The 17,664-nt window shown below is 35.3% G+C and overlaps 1 long non-coding RNA gene across 1 annotated transcript; it reads left to right on the top strand.

Moving 5' to 3' along the window:
- Window positions 1-666: 666 nt before the first annotated feature.
- Window positions 667-1,125, top strand: LOC145307416 (uncharacterized). Its single transcript, XR_013875454.1, has 2 exons — window positions 667-785; window positions 1,087-1,125. It is a non-coding gene; the product is annotated as an uncharacterized LOC145307416 (long non-coding RNA).
- Window positions 1,126-17,664: the final 16,539 nt, after the last annotated feature.

Consider the following 17,664-nt stretch of genomic DNA (forward strand, 5'->3'; position numbering starts at 1 on the left):
ATTTGACATGAAGATGATATTATTATTTGCTTATTTGTTTTCTCACACCCTCATTTTATGCAGAAACACACACACACATATACACACAGATGAACACACACTCATACACACCAAACACACACACACATGAACACACATTTGCACATTGATGTAATTTTGTATTCATGACTATACTATAATGCAGTGTAAAAAAAACAATGATAAAAACATCATTAAAAGCTAAGCTCTGAAACAGTAGGAAAAACGAATATAAAAAGTATAATATAAATGTATAAGTCAAAACAGAATTGTAAGTAAATTTGTTGCAAAACTGCAAAATGCAGGATACTGTTTAATGACATAATTTTTAGGCTTCACTTATAATATTGTAACTTGTTGTAATAAGAATCAGTATTCCAAAAATTGCTTTTGAAACTTAAAGTTATACGTTAATTAAGACAAACATACTGACGAAAGGCAATTTTACTTAGACAATCAGTTTTAAACTTAGGTGGCCCATAGGTATTGTCTTAACCTCTTTTCGAGGAAGCTTTGTGTTTATCAAGTTCGAAATTAAATTCCTTATTATTAAACCAAAATCAAAGCGCAAATGTCGTCTTTTAGGGCTTTCCTTTCATAATGTGGCGCGGCATAGAGTGTTTGTTTATTTTGAAGCGCACGTTCTTTACTTTTGAATGAGATATGAGAGTGTGAAGATTGCGGAGAACAAAATTGGGCCTATCATTGGTCTCATTGAGTGTGAACTACCCTAGTATATCAGGGATTTGAAACCATAAGAGCTTCAGGTAGAATTTGTTAATTTGATTAAGAAGTATGGTGTATAGGACGATTATATGTAGTTTTAAAAAAAGGCTTTAGCCAGCTAAACATGAAACTTAATTATGTTTAATATATGTTTTAGTAATTTTTATGTGCCTTATTGTTGCATTTAACAATGATTTATTAAACCAAATAATTTTCCTTTAAAGCCAAAGTTTCCAAAGATTCTTTAACCATAAGAAAAGAAAAAGATTTTTTTTAGTGCTCAAAGTTTTAAGATAACGAATAATATTTTATTCTGTTTATTAATTAATCTTGTAATTTCAGGTCTTTTGAAATAATTTCATCAATAAATCTATATTCAAACCTGCTGTTGAAACTTGATGGTTCCTGGTATTGGGGGTTTGTATGTTCGCCAACTGATCTCGTGAACTTCCCGCTAATTCGGAAGTCAAGCTCAACCAAAGTGTCATGGTTGAGACAATTTCAAAATATCTGATGAATAGGCGTTAGCATTCATCAAGAGATCAATAGCATCTAGTGAATTATTGATGCAATAAACTGTGACAATTTTTCTGTGAAATAAGTACCTAGTGAATCAATATGCCACTAACCAAAAAGCAGAAAATTGAGCGAGCAATCGCTATTGGCAGTGAAAGGCTAGAAGTTTTTGATGAACAGTTAAAATTGTTTTATGACAATCTAAAAGCCTGCCAAAGTTTTAGTTCATGTGAAAATGTGAATGTAAAATCAATTCGTGACATTTTTAGTGAGGTCAAGGACCAATCTGACCTAATAAAAAGTCTAAAACCTGCCGTGGAGACTAGTGAGCTGCGCGAGTTTAAGCGTGATTTGGATGAAGCTAGTGAGCAGAAAACTGTTGCAGATAAAGTTTATGCGTCGTTGGAGCAGTGTACAAAAATTCTGTACTGGCTTGACAATGATTCAGATGACGCGAGGTCAAGCACTGTCGCCAGGAACCTCGACGTCATTGAGAAGGTGAAGATGGACATGGGAGTGCTTAAAATTTCCGTGGAGTTGCGCCAAGAAGTACGTGATATGTACCGAAGGCTTAGAGAGATGGAACGTCGTTCATCTAACCTGGATGAGAGTGGGACACCTGCCATGCTCTCCAGAAGTATGTCTGCCGTGGATATTCGGAGTTCCAACCCGCAGTATGGGCGCTGGGACAACAGTTTGTTGCCGTCGTTCGATGGTACTGACACGGATTACCCAAACTTTAAACAGGTCTTTAAGGATCTATGCTCTGGTTATGGATTTGCTGACCAGAGGTTAAGTCTGATGTTGTGTATGGAGAAGGTGATAACCAACCCGGAACTACGCAAGCAAGTGTCAGCGATTAGAGATCACAATGAACAATGGGCGTTTCTTGACCAGATGTTTTTATCAAACACTCGCCGGTTCATGAGGATTTTAACTAAGTTGAACAAGATGAAACCTGTGGATAAACCTGTGGACGTGGTTAGCGCAATTGCTACCTTCAAGAGCATGATGCAGGAGGTAGAAGCCATCGTTGGTTCTGCAGCTAAGGATTACAACCACCTAACTCTCATTCATATTTTTAAAGACAAGTGCCCTGAAAATTTGAGGGACAAAATTATGATGGAGCTTGGTAGCATGAACCAACCAAACATCCCGAAGATTGTTGAACTGCTGGAGAGGACCAGAGGTGCCATGTTGGCCGGTGATATGTCCTATGATAGTGGCGCCGGCAAGAGAAATCGTGACAGAGCTGCCGCCGCGCAAGTATCTGGCCGCAACGACAATAAGAATGGAAAGGCTGGAAAGGACAAGGCTTCCAAGTGGAACAGTGCATGTCCTGTGGAGAGCTGCAAGGAGAAGCACCCGATTTTCCGTTGCCTCACGTTTAAGAAGATGGATGTGGTTGATCGAAAGAAAATTGTCCAGCAGAAGAAGTTATGTGAACTCTGCTTGTGCGACGGCCATACTGCTGACAAGTGTAATAAATCTGAGAAGCTTGGTGTTTGTGGTACTAATAATTGCGACAGATACCATTCCAGGTTACTCCATGAGGCTAGTGCTGGTGTGAATACAGTCTACAAGTCAAGTTCTGCACCCAGCCCCTGTACCTTCTTACTTCAGTTAGTTCCTGTTGTAGCACCTGGCGGCGGCACCTGCCACGCCACGGTAATGTTTGACTCCGGGGCAAATTTGCCACTTGTGTCTGAGAAGTTATCCAACAAGTTGAAGCTGAAATCTACTGGCAGATATACAACTATTTCTGTAGCTGATGGCAGTGAGTCTTCCTGCCGCAATGTTGTGTTTTATCTGAAGGATAGGGACGGCAATCTGAGGGAGTTTGAGGCAGCTGTCATGCCTACCCTCGGCGGGGCCAACGAGATGCGCTCGGTCCACCCCGAAACTGCCGCCGAGATATTTAAAATGCCGCCAGAAAGGTTTACATATATTAGTGGAGGCTTAGATATCATCATTGGAAATACACATCCTGACGTGTTTCCTTCAACCTACCAGAAAGTGGGCCAGTCTATGTTGTGGCGAACCATTTTTGGTAGTGGTTTTATCTGTACGAGTGCTGATGGTGGAGCTGGAGATCAAAAGTCGGCTTATAAGGCTGTCAGTGTCAGTGGAGGCACTTTGCCAGACTTTCTGACGTCTGAATCGTTGGGCATACAGCCGCAGGCACTTTGTCCAGGATGTACTGCTTGTCAAGAGTGTAAGGCTATGGCCGACGGCACTACCTGGGACCAGCGTGAGAGGCAGAGGATAATTGAGGCAGGTTTAACACTAGACTTGCAGTCCAACAAGTGGACAGGTCAATATGCTTATATTGAAGATCCTCACACTTTACCCTACAATGAGAGTTTAGCCCGCAAAATTGCTGAAAAGGATCGTGCCAGGATGGTCAAGGAAGGTACCTATGGAATGTATGTGGAGGTATTCAACGACGCCATAAGAAGAGGCGTTTTCCAAAAAGCCACGCCTGAAGAGTTGCAGTATGAAGGACCTAAGTCTTGTTCATCAATAGTGGTTGCCTTCAAGGAGGATTCAAGTTCCACACCCATGCGATTGTGTGCAAATAGTTCTCTGACGTTCAAGGGTACCAGTTTTAATAACATAATGCTGGGAGGCCCGCCGCCAATGCAGAAGATATTTTATCATTTGATGCTTTTCCGCGGTTACAAGGTTGGTATAACCGCGGATATCTCCAAGTTTTATAACTCCATCCTGGCCACAGAGTTCGACAGCCAGATGAAGAGAGTTTTATTTTCCCCGACGCCAGATGGTCCACTTGAAATTTACCTGACCAAAGTTGTAAATTTCGGCGAGTTAGCTGCGGGAAATTTGGCAGTTACAGCCCTGAAGTTGACGTCCCGCCTGTTCGGCGGAAAGAGTGAAGCAGAGGTCAAGGAGATGTATGGAGAGGGAAAAATAAATGGTAGTGAAATTGTTGCCAAACCTGAATTATGGAAGGAGCCACAAATACCTACCTACCCTGATGAGGAATTCAAGTTACCTCAGATTCCAGTTGCAGTCAAGCTTGAGAAGCACAGCTTCATAGATGACGTTATTTCGGGAGCAGGATCGAAGCCAGAAGCCAAGGAGATGATGAAAGAGGCCGACAGGATTATCGGTAAAGGTAGTTTTTCCTTCAAACAAGTCATTTATTCTGGAGATGATTGCCAGCATACCAAGGTTCTCGGGCTGATATGGAAGCCAGCCACCGATGTGTTGTCCATCGCCACAAGAGTCAATCAAGATGGTAAAGTCAAGGGAAGGAAGGTGAAAGAGGATGCTGATTTGTACAACCTCCAGGACGCCTTGGACGAGAATCTGACAAAGAAGATGGTCCATAGGTTCGCCGCCCAAACCTTCGACCCGATCGGGCTTTGCAGCCCTATTCTGTTGAGAATTAAACTTGTCCTGCGGAAAACCTGTTTGCTGAATTTGGGCTGGCAAGATTTCATTCCAAAAAGTCTACGGGATGAACTTGTTCAGTCGCTGGAGGACAGAGCTGAGGTCGCTAAATTGGAGTTTGACCGTTGTGTGGTTCCGGATGAACCAACTGGCCTTCCATCCTTGATGATGTTTTCGGATGGGTCATCAGAGGCTTATGCAAGTAATGCATATTTGAGGTGGCCAACTAGACAAGGATTTGAAACGTTTCTGCTAGCCACCAAGTCAAGAGTTGCGCCGGTCAAGTGTGAGTCAATTCCACGCCTTGAGTTGATGGGGTGCCAGATGTCCACAAGGTTGGCAAAGTCCGTCAGAGATGCCCTGCCCTTTGATATTATCAGAGTGATGTATTTTACTGATTCATCGTGTGTTTTATCACAAATAGTTTCCAACAGTGCTATGTTGAACACATTTAATTCTCATCGTATTGGAGAAATTCAATCTGCGACCAACAAGGATGACTGGAGGTGGGTCCCGGGGACGCAAAACGTTGCAGATTTGGGCACCAGAAGCACCTGCAAAGTATCAGATTTGGGACCAGGTTCCAGGTACAGATTGGGCCCAGAATGGTTGCGCCAGGATGAAAGTGCGTGGCCGGTGAAAACTGCCGAAGAAGTCAAGCAGGTTTTACCCCCTGAGGAGTTGAATACCAAAATGGTTAAGTTATGTTCAATGAAAGTTGCCGGAGAAGCCGCTGAAGATGTCTTTAGGTTTAAGCACAGGAGGTCATTTGGACAGGCCAAACGTATTATGGCAGCTGTCCTGCAAGTTGCGAACACCTGGTTGAAGAAGCTAAAGAGCAGACAAGAAGGTAAGGCTACAGCCGCTGGTAGTCATGTAGCAGCCGCAGATGCTGTGTACAAGCCGTCTTTGTACAATTTTATGGCGGCGGCGGAACTTTTCATTGTGTCACGAAGCCAAGAGGATGAGTGGATAAATGATGCTAAAGGCAATTATGCGTCATTAAATCCATTAGTGCATGAAGTATCATTGACCTGGCCTGTCGTTGGTCCCGGTGGAAATTATGTGACCAGGGAGATGAGGATTCTTAAAATGGTTGGTCGAGGACAGCCAGTCATTGACGCCATTACTGGCGGCCGTAAAATGATATTTGAAGACATGCCAGGTTTAATAATTTTGGAGCCTGGTAATTGGTTAGCTGCTGTTTTTATGAGAGAAGCGCATGTTGAGCTTCACTCTGGTGTCCGTGGAACTTTAGCTGAGAGCCGCCGTTGGTGCTGGATTGTGAAGGCAAGGAGGTTGGCCATCATGGAAGTGAAGAAATGTTGGCCCTGCAGTGTTGAGAGGGCTAAGGAATGTCGTGCTACCATGAAGGAGGTGTTACCTGACAAGTTGGTCCCGAGCAGGCCTTTTGAAGCTGTGCAAGTCGACCTGATGGGTCCGCTGGTTACGAGGAGAGCTGCCGCCAAAACGAGGAGTCAGACAGCAACGAAGAAGGTGTGGGTGTTCGTGGTGGTCTGCAGATTCTCAGGGGCGTTGTGGTTAGATGCCTTGGAAAAGTATGATACCAGCAGTATCCTGTTGTCCCTGCGCAAGTTGGAAGCTGTTCATTGTCTGCCGAAGATCATAGTAAGCGACATGGGCACACAATTATCCGGTGCTCGCAAGGTTTTAGAGCAGAAGTTGGGCAGCCAGGTAGAGTTTTCTTGGTCTCAGATCCCGGCCCGAGCCCACCATTATATTGGGCAGGCTGAGAAAATGGTGGGATTAACCAAGAGATTGCTGTCCAAGAAGTTGGTGAATAGTTCTGTTAATTTCAACGAGCTCCTGGTGCTGTTGGCGGAGGTCAGTAAAATTATGAATAGCAGACCACTGACGATTGAAGCTGCGAACGACGTGGAGAATTGGCGGCTAATTACCCCTGGCCAGCTGCTGGGAAATGTTGACCGCCAGCCGTTGTGCAATGTGGCGATGAAACCGGAGGACCAAATTTCCTCCAGGTTGAAGTTGTTGGAAGATTTATCTGCCCAGTTTTGGACTGCCTACCGCCAGGAGATCCTACCGAAGATATTACGGATGTCCAAGTGGAAGGATGAGATGGCAGAGCCACTAGCTGATGGAGATGTAGTTCTGGTTACGAGTACCAATCCGCTGATGAGATGTTTGAGGATGGGCCGAGTGACGAGAATTGAGGATGGAAGAAAGACGGCAAGAGTCTTGTTCAGACTGACGGATAAATCTCCCCTAGAAGAACATGCTGTATCAGTCAGGCAGTTGTTAAAAATTATGATTAATAATTGATTCTTATTTTATGGAAATTGAGATTTTTTTTAGTAAAAAGCCACATTTTTCATATGCCTATTTTTATGCCTAAAATAAGAATCAAATGAAATGCGATTAAATATTCTTCTATTTCATATGCTCAAATTTAATTTTATTGAGTTTAATTTCTTTTCAAAAGTACAATTCATTTTAAAACTTACCTGAAAAGTTTAACAAAAAGGAATAAATGAGTCGAGGTTGCGTGATTCGATATTTATTCTATGAAAAAAATCAAGTATTTTTTAGCAGATTTTTTTTAAAATTATATATGAATTTCAATCAAGTAAAACATTTTTATTCAGATCAAGGAATGATTGAAAATTCATATTTAAAGTTTTTTTTTTTACAAAGAAAAATTGGTATTTTTTTTTATAATTTCAATGAAAATTCTAACGAAGATATTAATATTTTGCTATTCTTTAAGTATTAAAAAGTTTTATTGTTGATTAAGATATTACAGTTCTTATTCATTAGGTTTGAAAAACTTTCTGCCCAAGGATTTTGAAAAATTTTTTCTTACTACTCTTTTTGATGCTTAACAAATTTAGTTTTAAGTACCTATAAATCTTAATTTTCTTGTCTAAGATTTATTTCGTTTTATTTTTACATTATTTGTTTACATTTACATTTCAACCTGATTTCGTAGGTACTTATTGATTTATTAATAATGATTTATTGCCTATTGATTATGAAATGATTATTAATTAGTATAGTTGTTATATTTACAACATCATGATTAATAGGATTATCTATTTTAGGATTGTGTATGTGATCTTGTGATTGTCATGTGCATGGAATGTTGTATGGTACAAACCAATCCCCATCCTTCTATCCTAAAATGTGAGGTATTATGAGTCCTAGTGAGGAGTATAATATTGTGTATGCATTTCACGGGGTTTCATTTAGTTAGGAGCAAAATTGTCACGTTTTCGGGATGTGGCCATTCTCATGTGATTATGGTGAGTTGAGTTTAGTGAGAAATGTTGCTAGTGCTCAGCGCGAAAAAAAACCTTGAATCTCGTTAAGGAAGTTAATTTGACTTTCAAACGGGGGGTGTGTCTTAACCTCTTTTCGAGGAAGCTTTGTGTTTATCAAGTTCGAAATTAAATTCCTTATTATTAAACCAAAATCAAAGCGCAAATGTCGTCTTTTAGGGCTTTCCTTTCATAATGTGGCGCGGCATAGAGTGTTTGTTTATTTTGAAGCGCACGTTCTTTACTTTTGAATGAGATATGAGAGTGTGAAGATTGCGGAGAACAAAATTGGGCCTATCATTGGTCTCATTGAGTGTGAACTACCCTAGTATATCAGGGATTTGAAACCATAAGAGCTTCAGGTAGAATTTGTTAATTTGATTAAGAAGTATGGTGTATAGGACGATTATATGTAGTTTTAAAAAAAGGCTTTAGCCAGCTAAACATGAAACTTAATTATGTTTAATATATGTTTTAGTAATTTTTATGTGCCTTATTGTTGCATTTAACAATGATTTATTAAACCAAATAATTTTCCTTTAAAGCCAAAGTTTCCAAAGATTCTTTAACCATAAGAAAAGAAAAAGATTTTTTTTAGTGCTCAAAGTTTTAAGATAACGAATAATATTTTATTCTGTTTATTAATTAATCTTGTAATTTCAGGTCTTTTGAAATAATTTCATCAATAAATCTATATTCAAACCTGCTGTTGAAACTTGATGGTTCCTGGTATTGGGGGTTTGTATGTTCGCCAACTGATCTCGTGAACTTCCCGCTAATTCGGAAGTCAAGCTCAACCAAAGTGTCATGGTTGAGACAGGTATAAAATTGATAAAGCTTATAAGTCAAATTTAATTCAATAAAATCCACATTTTTATTACTAAATGCTTAGCCCCGAAGATATTTCAATTTATAAAATAACAAGGATGACAACATCCATAAGTAGCGAAGCACAAAAAATCTTCGATTGAAATACGTAGATTTAAAAGGTTTTTACTAACATCAAGAATAGATTTATTGGATAAAATAAACATGAAACCTTGTTTTATTTTGCATGATGACGATGGTCAAAGTAAATTATATTAAAGATGCTCATAACAATGGGAAAAAATATTTTGATACAGATATCCCATAAAAGTTTGAAAATTGCATCAAAATATACAAAGATATGGGGAAATATGTAAAACATATAAAAATAGCCAAAAAACTGATAAAAGGCAGTCTGGCCGTCATGGTTGTTTTCTTTAAAAGACGGAAAATTTAATTTTGATATCTATAACCGACAAAAAAATTAATTTTTAAATCCCTTAAAAAATTTGGAAAATCGGACTATAAACACTGAAGATATGGAGAAAAATGTTAAATATATAAAAAAACAGCCTAAAACCTGCTTAAAAGGCAGTCTGGCCGTCATGGTTGTTTTCTTTAAAAGACGGAAAATTTAATTTTGATATCTATAACTGAAAAAATTTTGAAAATCGGACCATAAACACTGAAGATATGGAGAAAAATGTGAAAAATATAAAAAAGCCTAAAACCTGCTGAAAAGGCAGTCTGGCCTTCATGGTTGTTCCTTTAAACGACGGGAAATTTAATTTTGATATCTGTAACTGAAAAAATTTTGAAAATCGGACCATAAACACTGAAGATATGGAGAAAAATGTGAAAAATATAAAAATAGCCTAAAACCTGCTAAAAATCGGTCCGACCGCAAATGATGTTTTATAGTCAATTGTGCTCCTTAATGATGAAAATGTTGTCAAAAAATTTCAGCATTCTATCTTTTATAGGAGCTGAGTAAATCCCATTTCCCCCATAGCGTTACGGACTGACGGACTGACTGACGGACTGACTGACGGACTGACGGACGGACAAAGTGAATTATAGAGTAGCTTCGCTACTAACAACAAAGCAAATTAACTTAAACCTTTTTATTCCCAAAGTCGCCTTAAGCCACCACCCCCCCCCCTCCCCCCAGCCCCTCCCAACTTCTTATTCTCTTGTTCTCTCACCTCCCCCCCCCCGCCCCATCAATACACACTCCCCCTCTATTGATGAATTGTCTCCTTGTCATCATTGAATTGTTAACTTTTGACTTATTTCTAATCTTTGATAGGTTAATTTTGATAAAATCTGTCATGGCTATAATGGGATATTATCTACTAAACTTCCTAAAGGTATTCTCCTTCTTAATAGCAACGAATCTGCTCTTTATTTTAAAAAGTCTGTCTGTATGTCGGGTTATTCGAACATCATATAGAAAACAGATAGATTTTTTAGGCTACTATTAAAGATACTTGTCTCAATTCAAAGAAGACTTTTCGATGGAACAGGGTGGGAATTTCGTCAAAGAAATTTAGATTCTCGATATTTCTCAATGGTATTCATGTCACTTTAAAAAATAAAATCTTTTAATACTTTACGGCTTGCTAAAAATGGATAGTATTATCCTTGTTCATTTTTTTGGGAGGGGGGGGGGGGGGAGGTATAAAATTTGTCTTTTACATATCCTGCTTAAAGAGACAATGCTACTCTCTAAAACCTGCTTAATTTATATCCTCATATAAAATAGTATTGTATTTTAATCTCTTTTAAATCATTGACTTTTACAAAAAGATTATTTTTTATAAAAAATTTTGGGTTTGATATTTTATATTAACAATATTAACATTAATCTTAACAAATTGTAATCCTTATTAAAATGTATAAAATGTGGTTACTTTTTTTTATGAAAAGCCAAAAAAACAAACAACCTGGGAATAACTTGCATCCCAATTACAGTATAAAAATTGACGAAACCTTTTTTTGTTAGCCCCGCCCTACACCACATGCATGCTTTATTCACTAGCTGCCTGATAATTATGCAGTCACTTTTCACAGTAAAGATTTTATGGAGTTTAAATTCAAAGATAGTTCATAATACAAAATAGTTGTCAATTAACATTACCATAATTATTTCGTAGTTATTTGCTAAATTCAAATTAGGCATTAAAAAATTAAAAAGGCATCGTATCAACTGATTTTTATTAAATAAACTTAAGTTTTTAAAACTTAAAGCCGTTCTTCAGGTAAAAAAATTTCTTTTCAGACAAGAGAAATAGAAAATATTTAATCACTTTTCTTTTAAAAAAGGTTGTAAAATTTTATATATTGTATATAAAAAAGACCATACTTCCATAGTGGCGTTTTTTAGTCGCCTGTAGTTTTACAAATATTTGATGAGCATTTTCAAGCCAAGTTTTTCATCACTTAATAAACCAAGGATGGTAATATTTATAAACCCGTAGCTCAAAAAAATTTGCATAACATGCTTGCAATCAGATATCGTGTGTGCACAGAGATTTGCTAGGAACAGAGAAAGGGATACCAGGTCCAACCTCCCCTGTATTGTAATAATTTTTGTCTTATTCATTATTGCTAGTCTGGACCAAACCGCGTCATGCAATAGAGACGTAAAAAACGATATCTACTGCTGCAATGTCAGACACGGGACATTAATAGTACGAGAAGGGAAAATGGCCTATAAAGAGGCGCCACGCATTATCATGTACAGTTAGGTCGTTCAGACAAAGGTCGTGCAATTAAAGTGTTGGTTGCCTATAGGGTAACCTAATACCCATCGGGTGAATGAACTCTTTAAGGTGCGTGGATAGGTCTAGAACCAGAAGCGACCCCAAGCCCCTAGAGGTCATTATTCACCTTAATTATGAAAAAGCTATGCTTCTAAGTTTCACACGACAGCATATCTACTATTAAAATCCCTAGGGTGAGGTCTCATCATTATCACACCTCCTGCTAGCAGCATACACCACCATTATTTTAAGCGTAGCAACTTTGTATTTTAAATTTAGCTGTAAAAACCATACAAATTTGCTAATATTTTACAATTTTCTTATTAAAACTTTAGGGAGGGGGAGAGAAATATTTAAGACAGTAAATTAAACTGGTACCAAACTTTTACACTCTCTCATTTATTGTCTTGCAGTTTTGGGCACTTTTATTAACTCTTGTCTGGTTTGTAATAATCTTTAATATCTAAACTTTTCCTCCAATAATTTCAATCTACAGAAGGGGTAATTTGTCAATCGTAATTGGGGATGATCATCTACTTATCGCCAATATGTAGTCAATGTTATATAAAATGTTAAATAAAAACAAAACACTTTAGCAACAGAAAATGTATTATTGAATAATGGCTTCGCTGTTATGTTTAGTGTTATCCTTGTTATAACAAGTTGATTTGATTAAATAACAATATAAAATCCAAGTTCACACAATCATTAGTTATAAATAAGCATCAAATTGTCAGCTTTTTATATTAGAAGCCTTGGTAACCAAATTGTAATTTTTGGTTGATATCTTTCAAAAGTTTTGTATATCATAAATATTTTTGAAAATTAATTATTTAAAACGTCAATAATAAATAAGACAGTAAATCTATAGTATAGATGTATAACTTAAAATTTTTTTAAAAAGGAACTAATGAAGTTTTGTGATTATTCAGGATAGAGGGCCTTTTGAAAATGAACATAAAATAAAACTGAACCAAATTTACTTTAGATAGCAAATAGATCTAATTTGACCCAACCTATTAGTTATTTGAATGATTATTATAAAGTTCCAAGCTGTGAAAATATTTAATTGGTATACCATGCTACACAGCAATAGACTGGATCAAAATATCTAATTGGTATACCATGCTACACAGTAGTAGACTGGTTCAAAAATATTTTTTTTTCAACAACTAGTTGAGACAAACATTTTATTGACTTGTCATTCAAAGCCATATTAAATATGTCAACTTCATAACGCTATTTTTATAATGAAATTTTTACAAACTTATGTTTATATGACAACAAGAAAATAACTCGAAATAAAATAAAAAAAACTATAAACATATTGTTGCTTTTTAATTGATTCTGGTTTACTATTCACTAAAGGGATGAGAAAAAGGCCAATAAATTAATGTACAAAATGATGCACAAAATTACCCTTTCTGTAGATTAAAATCAGTGGTTAAAACGTTTGAACACTCAACTTAATAACCAACTAATCAAAATTTACTAAAGTCCCTAAAGAGAACAATTATTATTAAAACTTTGGGGACTAGTGTATTAAACAGACCTCTCCCTCTAACAATTCACACTGTTTCTTCATTTACATCAAATCCTTGTTTAAATCTTTTTGCTTTTTTTGAGTCAGGCTACTGTACAACAATCACATTATACACATGTAAAATGTTTTCTGTGTCACTAAAAAAATAAACATACCCAATATTGGTCCGGTGAATAAACATTACAATATATGCAGGGAAAGAGAATAATATGCAGAATTTGTGTCATATTTTAATTTAAAATTTATTCGTGGAGATTTTAAAGTTTTATTATACTCCTCTTCTCCACTATTATATAAAGCAGTAAGGATATCTCTTACCGCTGAACCGATATGGTTCTCCTTTAGAGGGAAAATTTTGGAGTGGAGTCTCTCAACCCTCCCAAGACTAATTGCCCTTGGAAAAAATTACCTCTATCCCATCAAAAAAAATATTTCTTTTCCTTTTAAAAACTAAAATTTAAAGAAATGGGTCTAATTTCACCAAGCCTCATTCCCTAAAGTGTCCCAAGAGGCCTCTAGGGGCTTATCCGCTTGTTTGAATAAAACTGGTGAACGTCTGACCCTGATCCATACAAAATACACAAACCAACAAACACTTAAACAACGATTTATAAAAACGGCTGCAGCTGTTTATGAAACTAATATTTTTCTGTTGCTGTTTAGAACCTAAACTTCAGCCGCTTATTTTTTTCCGCCACTTGCTGAATTATGTTCAAATTGGCGGCTAAAAATACTCGATAGATAATAAATACTTAAAATTTAATGTAAAAATCAAACAGCCCATTAAGATTTGATAAAAGACCTCAAAGTTTTACAGCCAACGAATGAGAGAAAATGTTAATGCTCTTTGGGCACCAGTGATTTATAGACCAATGTTTCTCTTTCTTATCAGGGATAAGGGATGGGAAACGTAGGAAAATATTATTTCAGGCCTATTTCAAGCCTAGGCCTATTTCTAGCCTAATAAACCAGTTTTGGGATGGCGCAGTGCTTCGTATAAAACGCTAATAAAAAAGCTGTGTGTGTGTGTGTAGATAAAGTATAGAATCAAATTCAGGTAGCTAGTTTAAAGTAAAAAACATAACTTTTTATAAACCTATATATTAATGGCTTTTGTTAAAATGAAGTTTTTTCTCTCCCAAATTTTTTTTATCTTTTACTTTGGTAATTTGAATTGTCAGAAAGCTATCGTTGGGTTTCCCTCAGACAGATTTTAGTTTGTATTATTTGCATTTTTATTAATGAGTAAAAATTTTATTTGAAAATTTCATTGCTAATTAACATTCAAAATAAATAAATTAATATGCACTTGGGTAACATTCTATCAAGTATTCTTTGGATACTATATGTAGTGATATATTTGTACTGTGTTGTATTGTGTATTGTACATATATTAGGGTTAAAGTGTTGTATCAACTCCATATTAAATTTTTAAAATTCAAAATACAACATCTAATTTATAAACTACCAAATGAAAATTCGTAGCTACCTCCTTTCGAAAAATAATCCCGTTATTTTTGTTTTTTCTATATGGCCCTTTTTTAATGTTCAACTCTAAGCAGATTTAATAATTAAGCTAATGTGATCTAACACCATTTATATTTATTTTTTAGTAGCAGACGAAATCATTATTTTTTCAAGAATTGTCTGCTTCTAAAATTTTCGCCAATTGGTGATTGGCCGGGACCTAATTAATGGCCAGGTTTCCTATCCCTTATCCCTGTTTCTTATATCTTAGATTTTACTTATTTTTTAAAGCAATCTAGAAGAAAGATAGTTGAAATAAAAAAGCAAAATTCTTTTTTTTCTTTCAAAGTTTACAAAATTTATTTATCAATCCAAACAAGCCAAATTCTTAATATTCTTCTTTTATATTCTTTAAAATATTATTTTTCTAATGGTATTAGATAGAAATTTATGTAGAGTAGAGGGGAGGTGAGCGGAATGGTTTTGAATGTGAGAGGGACGGGTTAAATGGAATGATCCCTTTTCAATAATATTTAAAGGGAGATTTTGTTTATGAAAAGAGGGAGGGAAGTTATACAATGAGAAAATTGTCGGAGAGGAAATGGAGCACTCATCTCTCTCTTTCTCTCTCTCTCTCTCTCTCTTTCTTTTTTCTTCGCCATTCCATCTTTTTCCGTTTCTATAATTTGTAGAGCTACTCTATAACTCAATTTGTCTTTCTAAATGCATGTTTGTTTTCAAAATTTCTTTGTTTCTTTTCAATGAAGCTTCATAATTGTCTCAAGACCAGTTCTTTTCTTCTGCTCAGTGGCAAATTCACTAATTTCTTTACGAATAAAATGTTTTTGAGCTATCCTTATTTAGGTTACTGACATTCTTGTTCATTTAGTCTTGATACAATACAGAACTTTGATCAAATAACTCTTAGTAAACAAGTATCACATTTGACTAAATAAAACATAGATTTTAAACCATTAAAAATTATTTCTAGCCTTTCTTAAACTTTATTAAGAGGTTTATGTCTGAAAAAAAAATTTCTTAAATGAAAGTAATATTGGTTGTGCTTCCCCAGAAAGCTTCGTTTTGATTTTAGACAAAATTTGTTTTTTTTTGACCAACATTGTAAAACACAAGAAACTTTAGAGGCATAAATATCATATATTTTTTTCTAAAATCTGTTTTCAAAATTTCTGACTAATAATATATTTTGACTGAGGTTACTTAATATGAGTCTGTTTCTATATATATTTTCTCTAGAAAATCACAGCATATTCAGATGTTTGTTCTTGACTGTTAATTTACTGTGAAACAGTATGTTCAATGGTCTATAGAACCAGTATAATATGGTGTTTATGGTTAATACCATTGTTAAGTATATGTGTATTTATTCTATAATATGGACAATGTATGGAATATGTATTAATAGTAGCTTGGCTCAAAATAAATTGTCAACAAAAATATCATAATTTAGGCCTAGCATAACATCAACAAATACATACTTGATCCAGGCTATTAACAATAGAATAAATACACATGTCAACAAAGTGTAATATTTTGGGCCAGGCTACTGGGTATTGACTATGGATTGAAATATATATCAACAAATATTATAATTTGTATTTACTATACATTACAATTATATACCAACAATTACAATAATTTGGGTCAGGCTAGTGTATAATGACTAAAGATAAAAATAATCAACAAATATAATAATTTGGGCCAGTCTAGTGTGTATTGACTATTGAATGAATTGTGAACAAATAAAAGTGAAATATAGGCAATAATGAGTAAAATATTATTTAGGCTTTCACACAAGCTTCATATTATTTAAACGGCTAGTGATAATTATTCTAATAAAGAAAGTAGATAAGTCATGAAAATATAGATCTTTAAAATTGAAATCATATATAATTTTTTGGGTGCCTGGAGGACCGAGACCTGTTCCAAAACAAGAGATTATTTATTTATTGATTTTTATTAGCCTTGTAAGCAATTTTTTTTAAAGCCTTATCAGAAAATAACTCAAAATGACAAATTTGATATAATAAGAAATTATGGCTATATATGGCATAAATATACAAATAAGATAGATAAGATTTTATTTAATTCTTCATTATCATAAGTTGTAATACTCAAGGAGCTTGCTTTGGAATAGGTATGTGTGTCATTAAAATCTCGTAAATGTCAGAACTAATACGAAATAATTACCCCCACATCCATTATAGATTTAGTATTTCTAATTAAATTTATGTTTTATTGGCCACGAGGATCCTAAGGCCCGGGCTAACAAAACTGAAATTAATTTTACGATTTTTATTTTAATATTCGTGGAAAATTGTCTGTAATTCGATGCTATACATTTTTTTCCGTATGGCTGATAACCGGTTCTGATCTAGCGGATATAAATCGGTTTCGAAATTAGTTTCCATTGATTTTACCCATCCCTTGATATCTAATTTAAAAGGAAATATCTTTCAATTTGAATGGTTGTAAGATGATCTAAAAAATGTTTTATTTTTTCCATGTTTCAAATCGTCCTTTTGTTATTATTTCCTATGTTTGTTAGGCAGAAATTAGATCACACCCTTTAGAAACTATCATCAATTTATGATACCTAACATCCAGTTTTTAGAAGCGTAGCTACTCGATTCAAAATGTCTGTCAGTCTATTCAGGATTAATAGCTTAAATTTCTTGTCTACATTTCACATTATTATGGAGCATATTTAACTAAAAAACGTCGGACTGTTAAATTGAGCAGCGTTTATCTTTTTTTTACTTATTTAAAAGATTTTTAACCTATTTTTAATAAAAATACACTATTTTAACAACTTTTTTGCAACTAATTTCCGTACATTTATTTGTCTGATTTTCAAATTGTTTGTGGATAATCTTTTGTGTTTTTCCCTATAAATTTTAATTCCTTCTCTAATTTTTCATTTATTCAGCGATGCGAAATGGTTCTGGCTTTTGATATAAGATGTTTTGACAAGATATGATTTGTAATTTAACATCTACACACACACACACACTCACACACACACGCACGCACAGGTGAGATGTCTCGCCGCCAAAGAGCTCAGCATTACATCTGATAAACAGGGATC

This window comes from Acartia tonsa, chromosome 2 (genome assembly GCF_053477335.1).
Source record: "Acartia tonsa isolate MP-2025a chromosome 2, ASM5347733v1, whole genome shotgun sequence".
NCBI classification, from domain to species: Eukaryota; Metazoa; Arthropoda; class Copepoda; order Calanoida; family Acartiidae; genus Acartia; species Acartia tonsa.